At 47.7% G+C, this 14,087-nt stretch overlaps 1 protein-coding gene across 9 annotated transcripts in view; it reads left to right on the top strand.

Annotated features, from left to right (window-relative positions):
- Nucleotides 1–14,087, top strand: part of Tn (tripartite motif containing protein thin) — a 46,858-nt gene that overhangs the window by 3,392 nt on the left and 29,379 nt on the right. The window lies entirely within an intron of this gene.

The raw sequence follows: 14,087 nt of genomic DNA, 5'->3' as shown, positions 1-14,087 counted from the left end.
CTTTCCGGAGAAAGAAGCCCCTGGAATTTCGCCGCGGTATCTTTCGACAAGTTATTTAACAGAAGCCGGGGGAATAAATGAATCTGGTCCAATCAATCTTCATCGCCGTGGCTTATGATCAACTAGTCTTTGCCACGAACTTACTATCCCGCTTCCTTCCCGTGAAAAGTTTTATTTCCACGGTGCTTTGAAGTTCGTCGAGACATCCAGCGAGTCCGTTCGTTCTCTTGCAACGCAGCCAGCGGCAATTAAAAGCACTTCGAAAACAGGGATTACAGACAGCGCGGAAGAAACGTCGCAAAGCCAGTCGCCTTTTAAGACGAAGTAAAACATTATCGGGAACCTGCAAATACGACTGCGAACCGTTGTCCGAGCGAATTCTATTATCGCTGTCAGCAGAGTGTCCCGCGAACCGTTGGAGACATCAAGCGAAATTTCCGTTGCTTTAATCCGATAGAAAGATAATTTACTTTAACTTCGCGAATAGCTCGACGCGTATGCCACGAAGCTGGCACGGCTCACTAGCCTTCCAGTCGGCTTTGTTAATCAACGTGTTTCTAGCGTGGTCCATGCAGCCTGCAGAATCATCGTCCAGTCACCGGTGACGCGTATCAATTGGTATTCGTTGGAAACGTCGCCCCGTTTTTTCGTCGCTCAATCAGAGTGTCGATTGGACGCGAGCAACGAGACAGCCACTTGACGTTCCTCCGCCTCGAGCGCTCTAGCGTACTTTTTTCACGGGGGAAAAAAAACGGAGACAGTGGGCGTTTGATTTATACGCAAAAACAGAGCGCGCCGCTGTTCTTATTTGCCTCGGTTAAAATGAGCAGCGAATTAATCTTCCCCCGGCGGTTCTACTAGCTTCTTTCCCGTCCAGCCCGCTGAAACGAAATAGCTCTAATTACTTCTTTTCACTGGCGAGCATTCAAATCCCTTCGCGCGAAACCGTAATTTCCAACGGATTGGCCGCCGGCGGTTCTCGCGGAAAGTTTGCCCGGGGGCCAGACGCGAAAATCGCCTTACGGTCCGTTCGCTGGAGATCGTCCGGCCGCGGTTTCCGAGGTGGAAGAAGGTTTGTCCGTTAATAGGCGGGAAAGCTGAGCGAAAGGTGCGAGAGGATTTTGGGTCGTCGGCCAGGCACGAGTGGAGGGAGGGGAGCAGAAATAAACGAGTCTCGAGTGAGCGTCTAATTTGAAAGACGGGGACGTTAACGAAGAGCTTGACGAAAACAGTGCTTGAAAAGTTGGCTTTCGAGCCCAACTATTCGCGACTTAAGTAGCACGGTTAAAGCCCGACGCGTCCCATTTTTCTAATTACTGCCCGCTATCGCGCATTCGTTCCCCTGCGCTAGACTCGAATTCGAACCTGCTGTTACGACGATCCTATAACCTCTGACTAGATTTTGTTTTTTATACGCTCGAGTTACCTAGGCGAAAAGATAACTGTCACCATTCCTCGTCGCTCGTTTTCAGCGGATTTTGTATCGAAGGCTAATGCATCCACGCTAGAAACCGCGACAGATAACGCGCGCAACCGTATAAATTCACGAGCACGAAAAGACAAACGTCATTCGCCCCCGACGCGAATCTACAATTCGAATTTAAACAATGACGTACATTCGTTATCCGTTCCGGGTCGCGGAGCAGTACATATCGGAGCCATTCATCCTCCAATAAGAATAAATTCTGGACTGATAATCGCACCGATCTGTCAAAAGTCACGCGCACAGTGTAACCTTCGCGTCATGCTTCTCGGCAAATCAATGCGCGATACGTTAGAGCCCGAATTAGAGCGTCGAATTGGACTTTAGAATAGGGTAACTCGGGGTAATATGACACAGTTAACTGTGAAGCGCGATACCTCGCGAGTTTAAATAGACACAGGGAAAAATATAAAACCGTATGAAAGTGTGACTAATTCTGTGTATTGACTAATAAGTAGAGATATGTAACTTTTATAGTTGAATGAAAAATGTAGAAATACAAAAATCCTCGAAAGTGGCATATTACCCAAGTGGTGGGTAAATATGCCACAAGGTTTGAGGTAATATGCTACAGGCTATGAAGTTCAAAGTAATCATTGAAATTTTTGAGAATCAACAATATTTTAAACTTTTCAAGCTATCAGTAACTAGGGCAAAGGTGCCAGTAGTTGACCATGTATCAGTAGTTGACAACTTTTCAGAAAAACGTGAAAAATAAGGTTTTTAGAAGTGCAACTATCTGTTTTCAACAGCGCGCCGCGGCTCCTAATACCCACAGTTCTAAAAAGTTGTCAACTACTGATACATGGTCAGCTACTCGTACCTTTATCCTAATAAGAAACATTTGAACTCAATGAAACGTAAAATATATTTGAAAAAATAGCTATTTCTTAGAAACTAAATAGTCTCCAATCTCTACGCAGTCTTCATGGACCCACCTTTTGCAACAAGTAGTTTTTACCCAGTCACATTTAGGTCCTTTTTTATCGTAATAATATAGTTCACATATTGCACAGTAATTGTGATTTTCTGCATCAGTGGAATCGTCATAAGAAATATCTACGTTCTCAAAATTTGTTCTATATTTTAATACAAGCCTTCTTACCATTCGAATGGCTTCCTTTAAACTTTCGTCTGACCAAGGAGCACAGTTTGAAGTTCGCACATACTTCTTAGGCATGGCTCTAATATAAAAAAAAAAAACAACTCGATGGCATTAACCCTTCGTGGTCACACGGGGTGTATTATACCCCAAGAATAATATTCGAGTTAAAATGTCGTGTCTTTACGAGTTCCAAAGTGGATTTATTGCAAGGAAAATAATAAAAAAAAATTAAAAAATAGCTCTTTTCCCACAACCGTGGAAAATCGCTCATTTTCAACTACAAAATTTATCATATCAAAATTTACATTTCTAGAAAAAGACTATTAAACCATGATTGTATAAGTATCACGAACGTACAATTGTCACTGCAAAGTTAAAAGATTCAAAAATACGAAAATGTTAACTCAAAAAATGACGCTGGGGTCACCTCGTGTGACCAACTTGTGATTATAAGAAGGTGTGACCACGAAGGGTTAACTAGAAAGAGTTATAAAGATATGAGTTTGTCAGAAGTGGCATATTACTCCACACGGCCATAAAAAGCAGGATTGAAAATCTCTCCACAAAGTACATAGTTTTAACGGATGTGTGAGAGGTTTTAAAATTCGTTTGTCAGCATACTTTCTCGTAATCTATTGATTTTTTTATAGAACTGTTCGCAGAAATGTATAACCTGCATTCTAGTTAGTGTGAAATTAGATCAAGACGATACTTTTATAACTTACCAGGATTTACTGAAAATAAAAGAAGGTTAAATCTAAAATCTACTGTCCTCTTAGCAATTACACTAAATTCAGCTGAAATAGTGCAAGCGTAACGGCATCTGCGCATTGTTTAAAAAATGATTGAAAAGTGTCATATTACCCCGAGTTACCCCACTACGTCTACGTCCCTGATAATTGTTCACGTTCAATTCGGGCCGTCATTCTTTACACTTTCATTACAGCTGCCACGTTAGTTCCTATCTCGGGTTTCCTTTGTATCTCTTGGCATTTCCTAGCTCGTTACTTTCATCGCGGACCTGCAGATGCTCCCGTTTCCATTCTCGCCCGCCAAATTACTTCCAATAGTTTAGCCCGCTTGAATTATCCCTCGAATTCGATACTCCATTGCCGTTCGCCCTGCCGCAATATTTTTTCATGCTGCTTTCGAGCCTGGACTGGTCTCATTACAGCTACCACATTTGTTCCGATGTTCGGGTGCTCTTTGTATCTCTCAGCGCATCCTCGCTCGGTTGTTCTCACGGCGAAACCGCTGGCGCGTCCCCCCTTCGCTGCGAGCGCCTATGCTCGCCAAATTCCTCGGGTAATTTTTATCAAGCTTGTAAGCTGCAATCGGGGGTGGAGAGCGTGGCGAGCTGCTACGTGCTGAACGAGAAATGCTCGGCGAAGTAACGGCGCCCTCGAGAGACGGGAGAGCGGAGGCTCTCGCAGAAATGTACAATATTTGGAATACGTAGAGCCGCGTAATACCTGGCCGTGATCCCGCCAGGGATTAATGAATCGCGCGATTAAACTTTCGACCGTGTTAACACAGACAAAACGATCCTCGTGACAATTATCGTCCAACTTAACGATCACTCGAGGCGCGGCCTCGCAGGACGTAACGTCTATTCTTAATGAGCAGACACCTCCAAGCGTGTAACGCGCGATAAACGCGAGAACACGTCGCGGAAAAGCAGGAGAGAGCGTCGGTTCGCGACGAAGAGGAATTAGATCGATTCGCGACACGGTGGACGCCAAAGTCAGGGGAGAAAAATAGATCCCTTGTGCTCGGTGTTACACAGTGGTCACGTGACGCACTCGTACAAATGGAAATCCATTTTTCATCGGGGGAAGATACCCTGCTCTGCCTGTCGATGAACCCCGGGCATCGACGACTTCCTTCAACTTCGTCCAGCCCGCCGTTAAAGCTGGATTTCAATCTGCACCAGTGACCGGGCTGAAAAATTCATTCGCCTTTAATGCCGCACCGCCGAAGGGAGCCTCGTCCCTTCAGCGAGCCGTCGCTATAACGAAGCCGGCGATTACGCGAAAATAATTACTCCCTAATGAGGGTTATATTTAGTAACGGCGTGTTTTCGTAACGCGAGCCCTCTCACGACGATCAAATGAGCGCCGGGAGAAATTATTCCGAGCACCCTTCCGATTTTCATTCTCAAAGACACGCCGGCGCTGCCCGGGAAAATTCTGCCGGCCTTCCAGCCGAGGCCACCTCATTTGAATTGTTAAAAGGCTTCCGCGAAGCGAGCCGTTTAATAATTGCAAACTATCCACCGATAATAGCAAGCCTCTTCGTCGCATCGCGAATTAACGGTGCCCGCCGCGGATCGCCGTTTCCATCCAGGCACGGTTGTTCTTTCGACGCGCTCGCGCCATCGATCTTTTCCGACCCCTTTGGCAATCCGCGAGATTCCAGCCGATCGGGAGGTTCGACGCGAGGGACGGGGAGAAAAAAAAAGGACGCTGTCGCCGTCATAAATCTGCGCGAAATTGAATCGCGGATGTACCGATCAAAAGTTCTGCGCGCGAACAGAAGCCCCGACGCGTGGGAGGGGGGGGGGGGTTGACTTTCGAATTTCTTCGCCTCCTGCCGCCACCCTCTGCAAAAAGGCGCGTCCTTCGCGGATGGAAAATTGATTACTCCAGTCGCTGGGAAGATTGGATAAACATTGCTGTTCCTTTAGCCGGCTCCTTTGCTTTAGGAATCGCGGGGGAGGTGCGAAGAGGGTAATCCAGGAAATTTCCTTCGATTCTTTTGCTTCTCGAGGCGCCTCGGAGGATGGAATTTAAAATAGTGCCGTTTGGGACCGGTGTTGGGAAATATTTCCCGTTTCCCGGCCCTCGTTCCATCTGCCCGACGAATGCAATTTTCGCCCAGCACATCTGCGAAGCTGAAAACGTTTCTGGCCTCCACTGTTTAATTTGACTTCCCGTCGCTTTGTGTCTACCTCGTCGTTGGCGCGATCACTTAACCGGCGTATTTAATTAGCTCCGTCGCTGCCCGTCCCGTGTCTTTTTGCATTCCGAAACCGTCGAGCTTGACATTACTGCGACACACCCCGTCATTCTTTTCAATTACCTCGGAAACGCTTTGCCGCGCGTCATAGAGAGGATCCTCTCCGTTCGCACTTCAAACAATCGTTCAATTCGCAGAAAGAATTCTAATCAAATGGCGAATCGATACGGCTGCGCGCAACGGGGAGTGCAACACCCTCGGAAGAGACGGCTGTGTGCCGATGGAAGATGAAAAGAGGGCTGCAGACAGGCTAAATAAATGCAGTCGAACCTCTCGCGACACAGTGCCTGAGCATCCAGTTCTCTGTAGCGTAGCTGGGGGACGCGTGTGAAATGTTACTCTTCCTTCTTGCACGACATTTATTACGTGCCTAGCTGCACTTTGTACCTCGTTAGCCGACGATGCACCCTTTCACTCGCGCACCCCCGCCGTCCACGGCGCTCTTGCGCGAGCAACGCCGTCGAAAAGCGGAGGAAAAAAACGAAGACGGAGGAGAGCACAGCCGAGTAAAGCGCTGAAAGAATGCCGAAGCAGTAAACCGCCACGAGAGCTTACCACCCGTCTACTCGTCGGTGGAGTGCCGCAATCCCGGCGAGGCCAAGCTGATTTAAGCTGGATTTAGTCTTAAAGACGCTAATTAACTTTGCGCACTCTGCTCGCGATTCGCCTCGGCGCGCAACATCGACGATTGTTCATCGGTGAATTTCGAAATAAAGAGGACGCTGGGACAATGGGGGATTTTCAGAGTTCCACGGTTCCAGGCATAAATGTAGAACTGGCTTGTCAGGCACTCCGGCAAATTTCCCCTAACGAAGCGCGACAAGTACATTTCCCGTCGCGCACCGCGTAAGTCGCGGACGCCAATCACACCGGCAAAGTATACAAAACCGTTGGCGTAAATCCCATTAGCGGGGATGGCAGAATGCAAATGGCCGTGGCGTTCGTAAATTCAACGATTATCCGCTATTACAATTCAGCCGTTCTGGGGATTCGATCGCGGACAAGCGACATGGCGGGTCCATAACGAATTGCCCCGGGCTAAGTTCGCGTTACAACGCGATACAGCTAATGATCGCGTTGCGATCGTTAGCGAAGCTTCCCCGCCGATACCGAGCACGATTTTTCTCAATCTCGCCGTTCGCAAAAAACGCTGGTGAAAAGCAATTTTTTTTCCCTCCTCTTTTTTTTCCACCTGGCATTCGAGCTCGCCGATGCGCCCGAAGCATGCGAAATTATTCGAATGCGCGGCAAAAAAGGGAGGCTCGGAGTATGACAGAGGAAAGATCGAAACGGGATGAAAGCCCATCTAGATTCATCGCGTGCTTCCTTTTGTTCCCCTACCCGAGATACGTTTCGCTGTTCTTTCGCACTTCGTGCAAGCGAATCGCGGGGAGAATATTCAGGCAGACCCGGTCCCGTTTCACCGTGACGCGTTTCATTCATCCCATTATTCCCCTGCAAACCACGGCGCGACTCCAATTAGTACGAGGGTTAATTGGTCAATTGGGACAATGGATTAACTGATTAACCGCGTAGCACGAAATCCGGAGCGTATCGCCCGCGCGTCTCTGTCTTCTCGAGTTCTCTGTCTTCAGGCTTGTCCCATTAACATTGTCCAGAGGGTTCTGTTTCCGATCAGACGCGTCCACTTTCGGGGAGGACGCGTCGGTATTCGACGCCCCGCCGCGGAAAAAGGGGGCCCAGGGATCTCGACCGCGTTCCTCGCCCGTTAAAATTGCAAATTGATATTCCGCGGATGCGCGAGGGGGGAGGGAGAAAAATTGATAGCGTTAAAGATGACAGGGCGAATGAAGCCGTGACGCGAAATGCGGTATAATCATGCTGTCAAGGTGACGCGGCCTCGGCGACGTCTCTATCTGTTCTCACGTGAACTGGTTACAGGAGTTTGTTCCGCCAACCGTCTCTTATTTTCCCCGAGCATGATAAAGGGAGTATTCGCGCTAGACGAAGACGAGGCTCGCCCCGGTGCAACCTGTTTTATTCATCCCATTATTCTTTTGAAACTGGCGCCACATCCTCAGTTGCCGCGAGAGAGTTTTCATAAAAATGCTACGGGATAATAGACTGTCGTCCCGTACAAAGCGCGGCCTCACTTAACGCGATTCTTCCAGGAATTGGGCTGCCTTCCATTATTTCTAGGCCTCTCTCCTTGAGCCCCACCGTCCACGTTGCTTTATCCTTTGTGCCCCGCGCTCAAAGTGGCATTCATATTCAAGCAAGGATTCTGCTATTCACGTGCCGTAACGTTTACCCCCCCCTACCCGTCTATTCGATTAATCGTTGTCAAACGTTTCATCCGCCGTACGCAGCTTGTTAGCCAGAGCTCGGATGACGCTGCAGCGTCGCGTGCGCCCGCTCGTCGGCGACAAAGGCGGCCAATTTTCGAAAGCTTCCAAACGACGCGTTGTTACGTCGCGTTAGGAACATCCCTTCTGCGTGGGCGGAGACAGCGTTCGTAGGATGCACCGTGCACGCTCCCTGGTAATTTATCGCGTGACTCTACAAATGTATATTAATGCGCCGGCAACGTCCGAACAGAAGAACGAGGCGAGGAACGTGGGGGATGTAAATTAAAATAAATAGCGCGTGCGCCCGCGTCGGGGCGGGAATGCTGAATAGTTGAATTCGCGTGCTGCCACGTGGAAGGGTGAATTTTTGCAGCCCGCCGAGAACCGCCTGGCCAGCGTGCGGCCGATTTTAGACGCTCGAGCGCTGGCTAGATGCAAAAGATTACTTAATTGGGGCGGCGTAATAAGCGGCAGGCAGAGGAACAGGCTTCCCATCTGAAACGTTTCATAGAACGATCGCGCGTGGAACGAACCTCCCGTGTGCCTCGCTTATGCATTATGCAAATCTAGCTACAATGGCCTCGACGGTGGCGGGGTTGTTGCATTAGCAATAATGAAAACCACGCAGCTATGCAACTTTCTCGGGGGGATGGCGAACGGGCGAGCGTTTCAAAGGAGCGCGAAAAGAGGAGCCTCCCTTCGGTTGCGCATCGCCTTCCGACTCGTTCGAACATAGAAACGTTGGATTTTTCGGCGGCTGGTTGAAGAGCCTCCAGCGGAGAGGAGATTAGAATGTTGCGATGCTAACGTCGGAAACGTAGCCGCGATATGGATCCCTTAATTATAAATTTTATTAATACCCACCCACCGCAGACGGTGGTCATACCGAAACAATAGCTCGGAATTTGTGTGGAAGATCGCTGGAGGGTGGAGAGAAGTGAACCGACTAGGGTGAAACTGTACGATACATCCCACTTTTAAAGAAAGTACTATAATATCAATATTTTTTAATAATTCTTTAAACTTTTTGCGCAAACGCATTAAGTGTTCGTTACTCTTCGCAACTATGCCGGAATTGGGGAGAAAACATAACAAGAAACAAACGCAAATAAACATTTTCCTGAACCTTACGTGGGGTGTTTTGTAAAACAGTCGTCAGGTGAAACGCCCCACATAATATGTGACAAAACGCCCCGACATAAATATGTAATTACTTTTTATTATTTTTAACAAAATGTTATAGAATATATATTATAAAAGATATTATTAACAGAAATAGAACAATATTGAATAAAATTTTCGGCTGTACTTCCGAAAGGAACCGGTGGCCGATCGAGATGAAACTTGGTGGGTATTACGAGGGGTGTGGATAGACCCCAAATATATAATTCTAGCTTCGGCAATTAATGCGTTCAAACGATACAGGGGTAATTGCGCATAAAAGGGTACGCCTTACCGATTTTTTTAATCACTTTACCACGATCCCCCCTCTTAACAATATTTCTGTTGACTTATACCGACACAATGCATTCAACTTTCCATCTTGTCCCGGGTATTAGTATTGGTTGGGGCTAGATTAGCGCGGGGGCGAGCGGGCGCGTAAAATATGGTAGCGAACCGATTTGAGTTTGGCGATGCTAAAAATCAGACTGTGGTTACAAAATTTAAAAAATAAAAAATGGCAGGACGCGAGGGTTTCTGGGTAGGGGAGCCTGCACCAACGTAAAAAAAAATTGAAAATAAAATAATTAACAATAATTTTTTATTAATATTTCGGAAACTAATAAATACCCGAAGCTACAATTTTAGATAGGGTCCACACCCCCTCCCCACCCCTCCCTCCAAACCTCATCTCGATCGGCCACCGGTCCCTTTCGGTATAATATCCAAATTTTAAAAAATTTTCCTTTTTTTTCAAGCATCAATTTTCTTTTCTTTTTAGACTTTCCTGAACAACATTACTCTTTGCGGGGGCATATTGTAAATTCTGAATTACAAAACGCGCCGGCTTAAATTTAGCGAGAACGTAGTGAAAAAAGGTTTGGGAAATAACGATTTAAAGAGGTTGCTTTGTCTACTTTCGAAACATATGTGCGGCTTAGAAAATTGAATTTCTCTCGTACTCGCCGCGAATTGCCCGAAAGCAGAAAATATAAATTCTGGTATATTTTTGTAAAAGCCGTAGAGTAAACCAACCAGTGAATGACCGAATTGTTGAATCTATGGACCTTAGAGAATAATACTTGAATATATTTATGTATAACAAAAAACAACTGTTGAAATTGCATTTAAATTTATTTTTCTTGAGATTTCTATTAAAATAATTACTTATTCTTATCGTAATTTAAAAAAAAAAAACAATTATAAAATGCAAACCGTGTAGAAGCCCAGTAAATGACCGCACACTTTTAATAAGAATTGTACTTATTAAAGTTTTGCTTAATACGCGTAACTAAAAAGATAGGATATTAAAAGTGCAACTACACTCCGTGTATAAACATACAATAATATTTAAATTTATAATTACCATTTCTTTGCCTAATGGTCGTTCACTGGTATGCAGCCAACTACTGGTTGGTCTACCCAAACATTTTCTCGCATTATTACTGCGGCAGTTCTGGGCGACTGGGGCAAGTTCGAATCCGACGATATCGTCAATGTATTCTTATTTGTGTGCGTAAAACAACGGGGCGTTTTGTCAGATGCGCGGTATTACCTAGTTTTATCCTGAAGCAACTCACAAGCATTCGAGTTTCTGCGAGAGCCTTTCCTTCGTCCCTAGTTTCGATGAACACCGCGGGAACGGATCTCGATCGAGCATCCAGATAGAGTGTATCCTTAATCGAGAGGTTTATTCGTCCCGGGGCGAAGAAAGGCGGCCGGTGGAAATAAAAAGGGGTCAACCGTCGGTGAATGGAGGAGCGTGGAAACCGTGGGCTTTCCATCGGTTATTGTCCCTCGGTGGGAAATAAAGAGATTTCGTTTCATTTAAGATCCCCGCGCCGCGGCGAACGGGTGGCTCGGTGGAGGGTGGCGAATGCAGCTTCTCGTCCAATTAAATTCAGTCCTGTCCCGTAATTTCGTCCGAACAAAACGCGGGAACTTCTTACGATATTGTGTTCCTGATCCGCGCCGGCACGTTAATTAAGATTAACAATGCGAAGCACGATGATTATCTCTTTGTTGACCCGGCATAGTTCTGATTCTGGCAGTCCTGTATTGTCGCGCAGCAACCTACGACCCACTTCTCCTCGGAATAAAGAGCTCCTACATAATGCCGTCGAATTAATTGAAAAACTCCGGGGATAATGTGGCCCGCCAGTCGAAAGTAAATAAAATAAAGGGCAGACCGCACGTCTCGGTAGCCTTCCCCGGTTCCCGAGGACTCTTAATAACGACTCGGGACCGCAGAAATTAAAATCCTCGCTCGCCTCGCGCGATCGATTTATCTAGCCCCATCGCGCCCCACTTTAACTTCCTTCGTCGTGCTCGGCGAAATATTTACGGGCCCGCAATTAAAAATAAACACAGGGAAAATAATTTCGCAGTTGCAGACAGCACGACAAACCTCAAAGAGCTGCCGGGACCGATGGTCCATTTGCCGCGATTAATTAAAGTCCCCCGATTAATCGCTGGCGTTCGCGAACAAGCTCCGCGTAGCCGCTGCGAAATTAATTGACCATCCGTCATGCAGAGCAATTACAGTCCTTGTAAAAGTTTTTTAAGCAAGACGCCGGCGCGCAAGCTTCGTGAAATTTTTAACAGTCTCGGCGAACTCTCCGCAACGTTAATTAAATTCCGCGTACACGTGCACCGCTTTATTGCGATCAATTGGCGTTTCCGACGGTTCCGTTTTGCGAATGATCGTCTACGGGAACGGGCAGGCTCAAAGGGGGACGAAGTTTTACGGAGCTTTGTCGCCGAGCTGGTTAACGTCGCTTCTACCTACGAAACCTGGACTTAAACCACTGACAGCAGAGCGACAGGCTTACAGATTACGCGATTAGGAAGTCAGAGATGATCAAATGCGTATAGTCGCTGCGGAGTGCTACTTCGGAATATCCTTTAAATTCTATCCCCCGTTGCCAGAAATTTCAACGTCGAAATCGAAGCGATAATTTCCACGGAAATTGTACGCCGAGGCTCCAAGTCCCATTGCGAAAGCTCGTTGAACAACTTAATCAGGCGAAGTCGATATTGGAGTGTCATTTCGCGCGAGAAGCTTTGCCCTACTTCGCGAAAAAGAAACAAAGATCGCCGCGAATATTCCTCAGTCGAAGCTGGGAGCAGAATGTGCAATAAATTAGCAGATTTTTCTGTCAATAACCGGGCTCGATATTGAAACCAAAACGTTTCGCGTATCTAGAATGGAGGTCCTTTCGTTAAAAAAGAACGTCTTCCACCGGGCGCATAAATTCTTCCCGCGGGCGGTGTTTCTTCTGGGAATTACGATCGCGATAAATCAGCCTGCTCGAATCAGAAACACTCGTTCGCGGGGAAGTATTGCGGAGAGCCTGACGTGAATCCTAATTAGGCATTACGAAGGGCGGTTAACTAACTGCCGGCTTGTTCCCGGTGTCTTGGCCGGCAGAAATGAAATTATCTTTGGCCGAGGTGCAAACAGCCGCGCCGCGAAGAACGCCGGCGATTTTTGCCGCATTTATTCTCGGCCCTCCGCCCTCCCCCTGGAAAAACCTCGGGATAAACAAACATCGCTGAACCGTCGCCAACAGACGACGAAAGTATATTTTAACGAACAATGCCCAGCGAAGAAGCCTTAAATCTTCTCGTTCGTTACTGCGCCGTGAATCTTCGTTCGCGGCGCGCACGCGTTTTCATCGCTGCCACGTTCTGCGACGCGTTGTTTTCTTTTTCTTTTGCCACCGAGCCACGGCCCACGATGTGCAAACGGGCGCGACACAAAAGGGCGCAGCGCCCGTGGAACGGCCAAGTAAAAAAAGAGGGGAGATTTTTAAACGAACCCCGTGAATTTGAACCGCTGACGCGAAAAATTCATGACGTACCTTGAAATATTGCACCGCCGCTGGTAACTCCCCGCCTAAAAAGAGGCAAAGAAAGACAGACTCATTTTAGCGGCCAGCATCGGGGCTGCGTTGCAAAGGAGGAGCAGAAAAAAATTGTTCCCCGACGCGTGAATCAACTCCGTTCCACGGTTTTCGACCGCTGCTTCCGCCCGCTGTCGTTTTATCAAATTTAATTTCGCTCGGGCGTGTATCCTAGTGGCCCGCGCTTAAAATATTTTCAAATTATTCATACGGCGCAGGAGGGGAGGCAAAAAAAAAAATTGGATCGTACATTACCGGGCACGCTGGATACGGCGGGGAAGTTATTCCCCGTGCGTTTTCGAGTTATCGTTCTCTGAGACCGAATTAAGGTGCGCTCACGGCCCCTGTTTCCCTGCCCCGCCACATTTCTCTTCCTGGGTATCGTTTCCTCGCCACCCCTCCGATTCTTTCATTAGAAAACACGCTGCGCTTGCAGCCACTAAATCACTTTCCCGGCCGGCGACAGAGGTAAAAGGAACCCGCTACGGGGGTGGAGGGAACAGCGGCCTCTCGCAAATTGCTCGCGAGGCATTCTTCAACGATTCTTGTTCTGCGGGCTGAGCAGGAGCATAGGTTTTCCCTGGCAGTCTCTCCCGGACCCCTTGTCCCTGGATATCACGATAAATACTCGTCCAAGTGAAAAAAGGTTGGCCAGAAACGCGGCCGGAATAATGCGACCCACGTCTCTCCACGGCCGGCGAAATTTTTCACCGAATTGAGTGGCTTTTCCCTCTAATAGAGGCGAGAAAGGCGAGGTCCGAGCTCTCGGTACGTGGCGCCGTCCGCGAATAAAGCATTTCCTCCTGCACGACTGTTGCGCGATGATAATGCGCCTCGCCCCGGGCGATTCGTTCAGTTAGCCTCCACTTTTCTCCAAGGTGAAAGGAGTTTCTGCTCCCCCGAGTGGCGCGGGCAGGTTTCCCATTCGTCCCAAAGCTCGATGGGTCCACGTGACTGGAGAAAAACAAACATGCCGCTGCGCTCCTGTTTATCTAACTCCCTTGGAAACTTGCGGAGACCATTCGCCCGTATCCGGAACTGCCAACAACTGGCCCTTTTATCGACAAGTGCTACTGTAATTCCGACGCCTCGGCCCTGCGATAACT

This window comes from Andrena cerasifolii, chromosome 11 (assembly GCF_050908995.1).
Source record: "Andrena cerasifolii isolate SP2316 chromosome 11, iyAndCera1_principal, whole genome shotgun sequence".
Taxonomy (NCBI): Eukaryota; Metazoa; Arthropoda; class Insecta; order Hymenoptera; family Andrenidae; genus Andrena; species Andrena cerasifolii.
Note: the sequence above shows the minus strand (reverse complement) of the source record. Positions and strands in the feature narration are given on the sequence as shown.